Source organism: Micropterus salmoides, unplaced genomic scaffold (assembly GCF_014851395.1).
Source record: "Micropterus salmoides isolate LMB-PRFRI ecotype aquatic unplaced genomic scaffold, ASM1485139v1 Ms_hic_scaffold_13, whole genome shotgun sequence".
NCBI lineage: Eukaryota > Metazoa > Chordata > Actinopteri > Centrarchiformes > Centrarchidae > Micropterus > Micropterus salmoides.
This window is the reverse complement of record NW_024040374.1, coordinates 33932699-33945743: the sequence shown is the minus strand read 5'-3', so window position 1 is coordinate 33945743 and position 13045 is coordinate 33932699. Positions and strand designations below refer to the sequence as shown.

Sequence of the window (13045 nt, the reverse complement as noted above, 5' to 3'; positions counted from 1 at the left end):
AGATATGGATGGGTTAACAGACTAGAGAGGGAAGGAGAGAGAGTGGCAAACAGGAGGAGAGATAAAGGACAAATGAGATAAGAGATGTAGTACGAGGACAGGACCACAGAGCTGCCAAATAACAAACAGAGACTTCAACCAGATCAGTGCAGCTTATTTCAAATGTTCAGTTTCAATCCGTCGGTTGCATCACAGTTTAATGACATTTCTGGTGAACATAATCATTTTGGCTATGACATGATCTCAAAATATAGGCCAACCTCGTTCATGACTTTGCTGCATTGAATTGTAGTTGCAACATACCAATATACCATGTGGATTCCACCATGGTCGATCAGCGTTTCCAATTCTATTTGTGACTTTCATGGACAAAATCAAACACAAAAAATGGTGGATTGCACACTCTGGATTAGGAGTAAATTGCTGCCCAAAGTAAAGACATCCGAACGGCTTTACTCAAAGTTCAAATAAATAAAATTATATGACAAAGTATTTCTCTTTTTTCAGTATCAAAAAGGATGAGCGAATTTTAAAAATTTGATTTTTATTTTCTATTTTCAATAACACAAAATAAGATCACCAGAAAACAGAAACGCATAAAGGCCCGTTTGTTCATATTCCCAGACCGGATGTGGTCATTTCCATGACAAGAGTGCCAATTTGACAGGGTGACGGTGTTGCTTTAGCCCAGACTAAAATGTCTTTAGAACCCTACTCATGTTTAAGTAGGCTACTAACATAAATATTACCCATCAACATCTTGTAAACAACACTGTGTTAAATGGCGGCTTGGTTGTGAAGGGAACAAGTAAAATACGGACATGGTCTTGGTTAACACAGACAGTGTGGTCACAAGTTGATCTGCTGTTTCCCGTTTTAAAGAGTGATGGCTGGCTGTTTGCTCTTGAAGTTGTTTTATGCTATGCTGACAGAAGGGAAAGAGGTGATGATGCCGTAGGCCACTGGATTCCTCACCTGTTTATTTTCCCACATTGATCTGAGTTTGAATCCAGTGTTAAAAATGCTTTTTATTTTTCCTAAAAGGCTGATCCATATTTGTATAGCGCCTTTCTGGCCACTTAAAGCACTTTTACACTACATCCACACACTGAGCCTAAGTGCTCGAACAGAAACTAAAATTCACACGCTGGCGGAACAGCCGCCAGGGGAAATTGAGGGTTCTTGCCAAGGACACTTCAACATGCAGCCTAGGGGACTAGAACCGTGGATTGAACCGCCGACCTTCCGATTAACAGGCAACCTGCGCTACTTCCTGAGCCACAGCCGCTCCATGGTGTTTGACATTTATTAAAGATAACGTTAGACATTCACAGGAAGAGAAACATTTACTGTAACAACAAGCCACTTTGTGACAAAGTGGTACATGACAGGTTTTCATGCATTGCATGCACCTCCAAATACTGCTTTTAAACACTATAATATTCTTTGTGGGGTTCATCAATGGTGATAAATAATTTGAAGTATATATGAACGTGAAAGAGTCTTTAATATTTTAATAAACTTAGTAGACGTACCATTCCTTGACATTCAGTAAATGTATATGTGGTGATAAAGGTTCCATAATTCGGCAGATCAAATTTTGTAGGCTATCTGCCGAGATTTGCATCCACATAAATGACCGTTATCACTCGCGAGGTGGATGCAATTCTCGGCAGGCAGGCTGAACAACACCGGCAATATTTCTCTCCAACGTGCGCTCACTGTGCAACAAACTGGATGAACTTCAGCTTCTGGTGGGGAAAAACAGAGACTTTTATTCATGCTACTTGATCATATGATACTAGTCAAAGTTAATAAGTTACCGTTAGATTCCTAGTACATTAAGTTATAGATGATGGTAATGTTTGCCATTTAGAGTACAAAACGTAACTTTAACTTTTGTTGCCACTATTCTCCACACCGCTTGATTTTTTATTTGAGTTATGTTGCTGCTATCAACAGCGCTGTGTGAGATTATTGTCTTGAATATGACTGTTGAGAAAGAAAGGCACTTTTTAAAAAATTTGTTACAAGATGTTTATTTCTTTCAGTGATCGGTTCTTGTTGTTCTGATGCCTCCATGTCTGCTACACACAACTTAAACTGTAAGTACTGACGTTAGTCTTGGCTACTTGACATTTGAAAGTTGATATTACATTGTATGTCTTCAAAGGACAACACAAAAATATACTGTTGGCTATTGTTATTGACTGTCATTTTAAGGTGTTGCTCCCTTGTTCCATTTCTCCAACATCTGACATAATAGTATTGTAAACTCAGCCATCTTTTAGAGGTGCAGCTAAAAAAAGAATATGATGGGGAAAGTTCATTGTGAGCAGCAGAACCAGACTCAGAGCTTAAAGGCTCAGGAAGCATTTGCTGGTGTTTTGAGTTAATATGCTGTTTAGAGAGCTTTTTTTCAGGTTGACATTTCTATATTATAAGTTACTTTTTATAAAATTCTAATACATTTTAAGATACTAGAGCTTTGATTACTGTGAGCAGTAAGCCAATATCATCAAGATTAAAACAAAAAAGGACTTAAAATAATTCACTTTGTGTAATGAATCTAGGATACATCATACTGAAGAAAATTAACTTTTCCAGATATCCTGTTTTTTTAAAGACACATTGCTATAGTTTACTTCATATTTTTCATTACCTGCAGCATTTATTACACATTTAGTTTGCTCACATAGTCAAAGTGTGGATCACATGAGACCTGGTGCCCAGAGACCTGTCAAGTATTCTCAGTGTGGAGGAGGCCTATATCTGCTGGGTTGGACTGAGATGGAAAGAACTTATCCCCTTTTGTTTACTTTTAGTTTTAAATATTGTCCATATGTGTTATGTCCATTTTAATGCCTTTTGCCTGTGCTGCTGACTGAAAATGTTAGATTTCACATTATGTATGTCAAAACAAAGGACAAGCTAATCATACAAAACAGATAATGCATCAGATATTAAAACTGAACTAACTAGGTGTTGTCATTTATTGTGTCAATGCAATATCAAATGCAAGTGCTAAACGAACACACATGTGGTAAACAGATTGCAATAAATGACACCTTCTTGGCTTCAAAACTATTCAGAGTGCAGATAATTATTTTTTAGAATATCACATTTGTCTCTTGAAGAAATGTCCAAATAAAATCAGTATAGAACAGCTTTTCTTTTTTTACTTGCTAACATAAATGCAAAATGTTAAATTATAAACACCATCAATATTATATCTATTAACTATAGTTAAGTTTAGATCACACGATTTACAATTAACGTAGGAAACTGATGAATGAATGAAGAATGTGATTTATTTTTAATATATTTAGTCTGATCAATTTTATACCAAACATTATTCCTAACACACAAGCAATAGTTTAACAATTTAAAATTATATCTTTCATGAAAACATCAATATATAAAAGTTACAAATGGAAAAGTAGTTTTGTATGACTTGTTGTTGTAACAGTTATTATAATGATTTGTTTGACATCAGTAGTGTTCAGGTGTTGTGGAGTAGAAGTTAAAAGAAAAAGCTAAACAAAGCAGTAAAGTGCTGGAAGAGCCACGCTGGAAGCTGCGACTGTTATTTCCTGTAGAACTGGATGGTGCTTCATCTGGATTGGTTCTGCAATCAGCAGCGCTGGCAAATGAAAGACAAGATGGGTACAGAGTTACTGACAGTACACAGTTTTTTCCCAGCTGCCATAAACATACTGAACGTCGAGAGCGCCTTGTGAGATCGCTTCCGCATTGTAACGATCCGTCTTAGTAAGGACATGTAAAAGTGAATCTGCCCTTCGTTTTTATTGATCCCGTCGACCATTTCCGGCGGTAGAGATGCGTTGGAATGACGCACGAAAAGAGGGTTTTCCTACCAGTGGGTGTGCGATTGCATCTAGACTATGGTGGCTGTGGCTGATAGCTGATAATTAGTGTCTACGGACGGAGTTGCATCGTGTCGTTGTAGACCGCACACAGCGGTAGAATGCATGAAGTCGGCGTAGCTAGTTGCGTTGTTGATTCTTATTTTTCTACTGTTGTTAATATACATATATCTTTGTAATGGGCATTCTCTTGTGTTTGTGTGTGCGTGACGACTATATGGCACCCTATAAAGCAAACAAATAACGAAAATAGTTGCACGTGAAACCGTTACAGCATGATAACCTCTCTGGCATGCAGCAATAATTAGGGTGGTAATGTGAAATGCGCTGTTTATTCATATGTGCAATATTAATCTTGCTGCTGGACACTGTGGATTAATAATCTATACTGAAAGGCAATGTGCAGTAATGTATGCTGCTATGGTCCATTTGACCACTCAAGTCAGCTCTATATAGATTTATTATTAAGATCTTATTTTATATTTTTCATTGAACTGTACTGCTTGACATACATTTTTTATTATCACAAATTCTAATCCCCCAAACAGTTCAACAGTTCTGCAGAGTTCTGCTTGCAGCTTGCGGGAGATAACACTCATATTTACTAACAAAAAAGGTGAATGCAAATTTCGGCAGGTAGCCTACAACATCTCTTCTTCCGAATAATGAATCCATGTCTTAAAATCCTTTTCAGTGAAGAGTTTGATTTTCCTGTTGAGTTTGAATAATGTGCTTTGCAAAATCTGTGCGTTTATCACTGCATATTTTTTGCTGAATCTCAAGTAACGCTCTTCTAAGTGTAATAAATGATTGTATCTGACTAGTATCTGAACTGAACAGTCACTCCGTTTAAGTACGAAGCCAAATCTAACATTGCCCGTTTGGAAAGTTTAATGTTAACATCACGGGGGAGACCCTGGACTAGGTGGAGAGATTATATCTCCACGTTGGCCTGGGAACGCCTCGGGATCCCTCAGTCAGAGCTGGTTAATGTGGCTCGGGAAAGAGAAGTTTGGGGTCCCCTGCTGGAGCTGCTGCCCCTGCGACCTGAACCCGGATAAGCTGATGAAGATGGATGGATTATATTTTTAGTGCATCATATATATATATATGAATAATATATGAAGAAATGGCTGATATCAAGAAATCCTACCAGTGGCTGGAAAAGGCAGGACTGAAGGACAGCACAGAAGCACTAATCATGGCTGAACAAGAACAGGCACTCAGTACAAGATCAATAGAGGCTGGGGTCTACCACACCAGGCAGGACCCCAGGTGCAGACTTTGCAAGGATGCCCCTGAGACAATACAGCACATAACAGCAGGGTGTAAGATGCAGGCAGGAAGTGCGTACATGGAACGCCATAACCAGGTAGCTGGCATAGTGTGCAGGAACATCTGCCCTGAGTATGGGCTGGAAGTCCCAAGGTCAAAATGGAAGACACCTCCTAAGGTAGTTGAGATTGACCGAGCTAAGATCCTGTGGGACTTCAAGATCCAGACTGACAAACTGGTAATAGCCAGCCAACCAGACATCGTGTTGATCGACAAACAGCAGAAGAAGGCTGCAGGGATGGATGTGGCAATCCCAAGCGACAGCAACATCAAGAAGAAGGAGCACGAGAAGCTTGAGAAATACCGACGGCTGAAAGAGGAGCTAGAAAAGATGTGGAAAGTAAGAGCAACAGTGGTGCCAGTGGTAATCGGAGCACTGGGGGCTGTGACCCCCAAACTGGGAGAGTGGCTACAACAGATTCCAGGTAAAACATCAGAGGTCTCTGTCCAGAAGACTTGCAGTCCTAGGAACAGCTAAGATACTGCGCAGAACCTGTCTGTCTCAGTGACTGAGCACTTTAAGTTATGCAGCTGAAGCTGATTAGCTAATTAAATCATTTTAACTGCGCATTCATGTGTTGTCAGAATAATCTGAAAAATATTTCCCAAAAATTTACGTGAGCGCCCCCTGAAGTCGGAAACAATGACTTGGAAAGTCTGAGAAAACTTTGGTAAACAAGTTGCCAAGTTGGTGACGTCATACAGAAACACTACCAAAATTGTTGGTAGTTAGAAAATCATGTACTGCATATACATTTTTTGCTAACATGTCATTTGTAACATGGTTTTAGGTTATAACGGTTAGTTTGCAGTCCATGACACAGATTGATTTAGTTAAGTTTTAAGTAATTAAGTTATTTATTAGCAGTTTTTGCAGTGCAAGCAATATTTTAGTGGTTTCAGGTAATGTACTGGTGCAGTAACAACTCTGGGACTAAAAATCACTAAAAAGCTTCAAACAGCCCACTTTGATGACAATCCAACACATCTCAGTAGTTTCATCCATGTTGTTTCCACATTCCAACTTAAAAGTATATGAACACACTGAAGTCGGAAAACAACTTCACAACTCCGAACAAGGGTTTTGTAGTAACGGATTACATGTAATGGCATTATATATTCAGGATTTAAAAAAACTAACTGTATTCCGTTACAGTACAGAAAAAATAGATGTAATCACATTACATTAAAATCTGGGATTCCATGAAACAGAAAATGCAGTGCTATTTGCGTCTGTATGTGTTTTTTTATATACAGTCTATGGTATATGTACGTGTTACTAGGGCCCCGAATAGTCGAAGATTTGATGGGCAGAGACTGATTCAAGTGTCAATCTCACAGTCGAAGCTTCACAGTGAACACAGCTTCACAGTGAAACTTTACAGTGAAACACTCCACGTCTGATTTTACATAGAACTACCAGTTTTCTCCCAGTAAGTTAATATACTGCCTATTAAAATATACATTTCAACGTTTAATGCTGTAAATAAACATGTAAAAACAGTAAAACTTTCAATAAATGTGTTGTGTGTAAATGTGTGTAAATCCAAAATTGTAACCCTATCCCTGAGTCGTCAGTGCGCATGTGTAAGCGTAGCGTGTACGTGTGCAGTGGCAGTGGAGGAACGCTTGCTGAAGAGACCGAGCCCCAGCTTCACGGTGTTGTGCCGAGTTGTTCGCACCTCGCGAGACCTTCGGATAATTTATCACCACTGATAAACCACATAAAGAATATTTTATCATTTTTAAATAGCCGGCTACTTGAAATAAACCCGCGGGGAACCGCGACGTGCATGTAGTTGAGGACAACAGTAATGCACGTAAAACTCTGTACAAGACAGGTGAATGACAGGCGAGAGAGAGAGAGAGAGAGCTATTACAAACTAATCTTGTAAATATGATATTACAAGATTAATCTGATCAAAACCAATCAATTTAGCAGTTATAATTTACAAAAACAAAAATACAGATAAAACGTAAACTACAAATAAAAGTGAACAAGATGTAACCTGCCATGCAGTGAACGTTAAGTGCAACAGTTCGCTGAGTCACTCGCTGTCCCTCAGGTTGTGACACAGATGCTGTGTCCGAAATCACCCACTACTCACTATATAGTGAGCTCGCCATTCTGTAGTGCTGTCCGAATGTATAGTGATTATTATTATACCCTATATAGTTCACTCAGTGCATCCCAGAATGCACTTTGAAAAGTGGTGTACAACTGATGGTCACTAACCATCCCATCCCAGAATGCACTTTGAAAAGTGGTGTACAACTGATGGTCACTAACCAAGCATCATGCATTGCGCTGATGGTATATACCGAAAGTGTTGTTTTGATAATGCGAGTGAGCTCACTATAGAGTGCTCTACATACAACTCCCTACATAGGGGGTAGAGAGTTGTGAATGAGTGGGGATTTCGGACACAGCCAGGGACACTTACTTTGTCCTTCTGCTAGGATTATTCTTTATTGTTATTTTCAAGTTCTTTAAAATCCAGCATTAATAGATGAAATTTCTCAAAATATTGCTCTCTTATGCTTATTACATTTCAGAAGAAAATGTGTCGTCTCCACCTCACCTGTCGTACAGTGTTCTCAGACTCTATATCCTTTTGGTAACCAGGGGCCGTATTACAGGAAGTTCCTATCTCAAGTCTTAATTTCAGACAGGAAGAGTCTAAGATAGGATTTTTCACAATTTGGTGTTACAGAAGCAAATCCTAACTAACTTTAGGAATCCTGTCTTATCTCAGGTTAGGAAATCCTAAATAGTCAATCCAACATCGCTTATCAACTTTGTCCGTTACCTAGCAACCGATGCCACTTTTCTCATCTCGCCGAGCTAAACGGCTTTTTAATCGCTGTTTTTTAAATCAAACATACACTGAAATGGAGCAGAAACAACAACTATCATTGGACTTCATGTCAGATGACTTAGAGGTGTTTGTAACCTCCATCGAGAAATCCAAATCCACATAACGCTTAGCTGGGGAGATTAAAGACAGAGAGTGGGCTAAGATAGTGGACACAGTCTCTGCTGTCAAAAAGAACATAAGTCCATTTAAAAGTGATATTGTTATGACCCGCGAGGTCTGTGTGTTGTGCTTGTGTTGCTGTGGGTGTGTCTGTCTCTCTTCTGCAGGTGTGGTTCGTAGGATGTGATCTGCTGGGTGCCGATCCAAACTTCTCGCGGCGTGAATTCGGTGACTCTGTGGAGGCAGCTGTTGGTCTGGTGTTCTCGATCAGCTCGAAGCCAGTGTGGTGAGCGTGGGTGACCTCCACGTGTGCTTCCCCAGCGTGGTGGGAGCCGTGGAGACTGTGTGGCCTATTGTGTTGCATATCTTGTGTTATTTAATTTACTTAATATAATTCACATCGTCTCTGGTGTGGGCAGAGATTGTTTTTAGTTGATTAAATGCCTTTTTGTTACTTTGATTGGAATAAATACATTAACTTGACACGTGTTTTGAGTCATCCTTGGTTTTTCCACCCGGTTATTTATCCCTTTGTTCGTCCCACACCCCTAGACAATAGTGTTGTGTCGTTCAATGAACGTTTCGTTCATAAGACCTAATCGTGTGTATGACTCGGGAGGAACGGGTAGTATCAGTGAGTAATTGGTTCATTTTCACGCATGCGTGAAGGATCTTGGACTCTTAGATTCGCTCGTCACATGGCAGCTGCATGGGCACCGTCAGCACAGGAAACAGACATTGATTAGTTCACGACTCATAGCAACTGTGGGTCTCTAGGTGTGAGTCGTTCATTTGTCACATGACAGCTCCTACTGTGGAGCAGGAATAAACTACTCGTTCAGCGCTCACATGGGTCCTCCTCAGTCTCTCGTTCACTCGGCAGGCTGAGTGACTGCCAGCGCCAGAGAATGAGAGGCAGCTATTTTGTTAATTATGTGACATTTTATAAAGCATAACGTTATTACAGCGTAGTGATGTTGTGCTAAGTTATAGTTTTAACACAGCCGTACTGTAACTTCAGTCCTGCTGGTGTTTAACATTACAGCTAACAGCTGATGAGAGTTGAGAGTGGTCCGCTCCACTTCAGAGCCCTGACAGGGGTCTACCGGGAGCCGAATTACCTCAGAGGTCGTCCTTGCTCCAAAACAAACAGACCCGGTCATTAAAACATTAAAATACAGCCACGTAGCAACGTTAGTGTTAGCCCTGTAAACAGCTAACAGCTGATCCAGGTCCGCCAGAGAACGCAACTTAACTTTTCCTTTTTATTTACCAACAGAGCCGTGCTGTTGTTTCACAGCTCGTAACTGGTGAACAACCTGACAGTGTTTGAGAGCGATGTGCTCATGTTTGTTTCTCTGTCTGCAGAATCCGGACCTGATGTGGCCCATTCTGCATCCATAACTGCCAAACTGCTGCATTTATATAATGTGTTAAGATTTCTTTGTTCCTCTCTCTGTGCTGGAGTTCTTTAAGAACTTGGTGGCTTGATCCAGACTATTATTAAATTGGTTGAATTTTAATAAGAGTGTGTTTATTCATATAGTGTATCAAGCTTATTACTTCAATATATTTACTGCAAATCTGATATTAATATTTTACTCATGGATAGGGACGTTAGGCTACTGTAGGAATGAGCGCTTTAGAGATAATGATAGTAATTCCATACATAAGCCTTTATATGGCTGGTCTGGTTGTATACTCAGAAATATTGTGAAAATGGAAGGATTTAGGCGGAGTAGTGGTGATTACATATTGACAACATGTTTCTGTGGTTTTTACATGGTTTGAATTTGGTTGTGGGCCCAAGGGGGCTTTATATAATGATGATATACAGTAATCAAGAGTCTATGAAGATTCTCAGTCATCCAGGTCATAGTTATCCAACGAGGGTTAAAATGAAGGGCAACTGGACTTGGTTGAAGCTACTGGAAGACGTTTCGTCCCTTATCCAAAGGACTGAACTGAAGAAGTCCTTTGGATAAGGGACGAAACGTCTTCCAGTAGCTTCAACCAAGTCCAGTTGCCCTTCATTTTAACCCTCGTTGTAATCAAGAGGTGAATTTGTGCATTATACTATATCTTATACTACACATATTATAAAGCAAGCCAGGCAGCCTTCCGTGTTTGAGAACAAAAACGTTGTTTTTTAATCGCCCACTAGAGGGCTGCAGCGCCACAGTAACAACCTAGTTCAAATGAACGAAATTACTCTAAAAAAGAATAGTTCATTTTAATGAACGAGATTTGAAGATTCGAGTCTGTCAAAAGAGTCGAACTTGTCATCACTACTAGACAAGCCGGGGACGTAACAGATACGAAGAGAAAGGCAGCTGTTGTGTAAAAATAGCAGAAGAAAACCACTGGTGGCTCCTCCTGTGCTCCCTCACTGACCCCGGCAGAAACCCGTACTCTTCTAGTTAATAATGAAGATAAAAATAATAATAATAATAAAGGCTGCGGGCTAACGCCTTCATGTTTTTCATGTATTTCTTGAATTTAACAATCTCCTTCTATCAAAGACGAGGGTTTTGTCATCAAACACATCCGTAGAATCAATTAATAAGTTCCGCCTGTTGACATTTTGTTGATTGTGTAAAAGCAATAAAAGAGCAGCCATGTGGATTAAACAAGTTAGCAAACACTACCTGGTGGAAAAGTAAAGACAGCTTAACATTTATCCTAAAGTTAGGAGAGTTTATTTATAAGATGTGTGCTATGATAAACCTATTTACTACTAAATATATTATTATAGCTCCCATATTCTACTACTATAGACTCTCCGTAATAGTTGACTAAACTGTTTTTTGATGAGAAAAGTCTTAGTCGACCAACCAAAACCTAAATTCACAGACTCCATTCGGGAGCTGTCCAATGTCACCGGGTTGAAAATATCAGTGGATTGCTGAAGCACAGACCTTTTGTCTTGTAATACAGATGTTGTTATTCCTGTCTTTGTGGAGGACTCGACACACCATGCTCAGCTTCTCTAGGTCAGTGGTTTTCAAACTTTTTCATATATTCATATATGAGTCATATTCTGTCATTGTGTTGGATGGAATTAAAACGAAAATAAATTATTCTCTTTTTCGCTAGGGACCCACGGTAACCCCATCAAGGACCTCTGACCACACTTTGAGAACCACTGCTCTAGGTACTGCTGTTCAGCTTCCAATTCTGCCAGTTTTATATTTCAGCTGCCAGGTTTTTCAGTAGTTCAGTTAATGCATTTGAGCTTCAAGATTCTTCAGGCAATTCATTTCACTTTTCTGTATTTCCAGCAATGCTGTCAAAATAAAGTTTGTTCGCATTTTCTGCACTTTCTGCAATGTGTTGTCGGAGAACTAGAAAAGCTCTACAAGTACACTCCATTGACCATCTTACTGCAATATAAAATAGATACCCTGATATCATTGAGATAATGAAGCATCTCAGAAGCTGGATGTGGCATCTACATTTATACAGTACTGCATATATTGTTTTGAACAATGACACATTGACTTACTGATGGAAGTACTGAAGTGTGTTTGGACTGTGATGTAAACCGTTTGGTTTAGGACAAAAAATGAACAAACTACAGTACATAGTCAGTGACTGGGAATCTTTAAATTAGTATTGAATATATTAAATATAAGCAGGGGGCCTAGTATACAGGTCCGTCATGTGTGGAGGGCCCGATAAGATTAGATTTTCTTTTAGCTTGTTGGCTAATCTTCTAATAGCCCATATTAAAAACATTTCAGCATTCAATAATTCATAAATAATTTATCATTTAAAGCATACTTGGATACACACACATATAACATACACACATACTGTAATGCACCTACATATATGCACATATTAATCAACATGTGTTATTATTGTTATTATAATCATTAACATTACGATGGTTACCATTAACACTATTATAAATATCTGTACCATTTTTCATTTAGTCTATAGCAACATCACCTTCACTGTGTGTACCTCTGTGTGTATATTGTGTAGGCTGCCTCTCTCTCTCTCTCTCTCTCTCGCTCTCTCTCCCCTTCACCCCAACCGGTCGAGGCAGATGGCCGCCCACCCTGAGCCATGGTTCTGCTCGAGGTTTCTGCCTCTTAAAAGGAAGTTTTTCCTTGCCTCTGTCGCCTAGTGCTTGCTCTTGGTGGGAACTGTTGGGCTTCTGTAAATATCATCACAGAGTACGGTCTAGACCTGCTCTTTTATGAAAAGCGCTGTGAGATAACTGTTGTTGTGATTTGGCGCTATATAAATAAAATTGAATTGAATTGAACAAAGATACTATAATGAATAGCCATGGATGCGGAGAGGGACCCCAGAAAATTCCTATGTACAGGGTCCAGAATTTTGTGCCCTGAATATAAGTAAATGTAAATCATTTAGAATTTTATAAACTTCCTTCCATCCATCGTCAACCGCTTATCCTGCATACAGGGTCGCGAGGGGCTGGAGCCAATCCCTAGCATCGGGCAAAAAGGTGGGGTACATCCCAGACAGGTCGCCAGTCCATCGCAGGGCCACACATAAAATGAACCGCTCATGCTCACACCTAAGGACAATTTAGGGTCACCAATTAACGTAGGCTGCATGTCTTTGGACGGTGGGAGGGAGCCAGAGCACCCAGAGAGAGCCCACGCAGACACGGGGAGAACATGGTTCTCTAATTGGTTGAATAATTGGTAATTATTCAACCAAAGATGAAAGCTTAAATCATCAATCTGGGATTCTTTTGGAGAAAAAATGGAAAGTACTACTTGATCCTGTAAAAAACAAATATTAAAAAGAATATTGTAGTTTCATAAAAAGAGTGAACTTCAAAAAAGCTTAGTCATTATCGACCTA

The 13045-nt window shown here is 39.6% G+C and overlaps 1 long non-coding RNA gene across 1 annotated transcript; it reads left to right on the top strand.

Moving 5' to 3' along the window:
- Positions 1-1239: 1239 nt before the first annotated feature.
- Positions 1240-12159, top strand: LOC119901294. Its single transcript, XR_005444164.1, has 4 exons — positions 1240-1754; positions 2052-2105; positions 11138-11193; positions 11297-12159. It is a non-coding gene; the product is annotated as an uncharacterized LOC119901294 (long non-coding RNA).
- Positions 12160-13045: the final 886 nt, after the last annotated feature.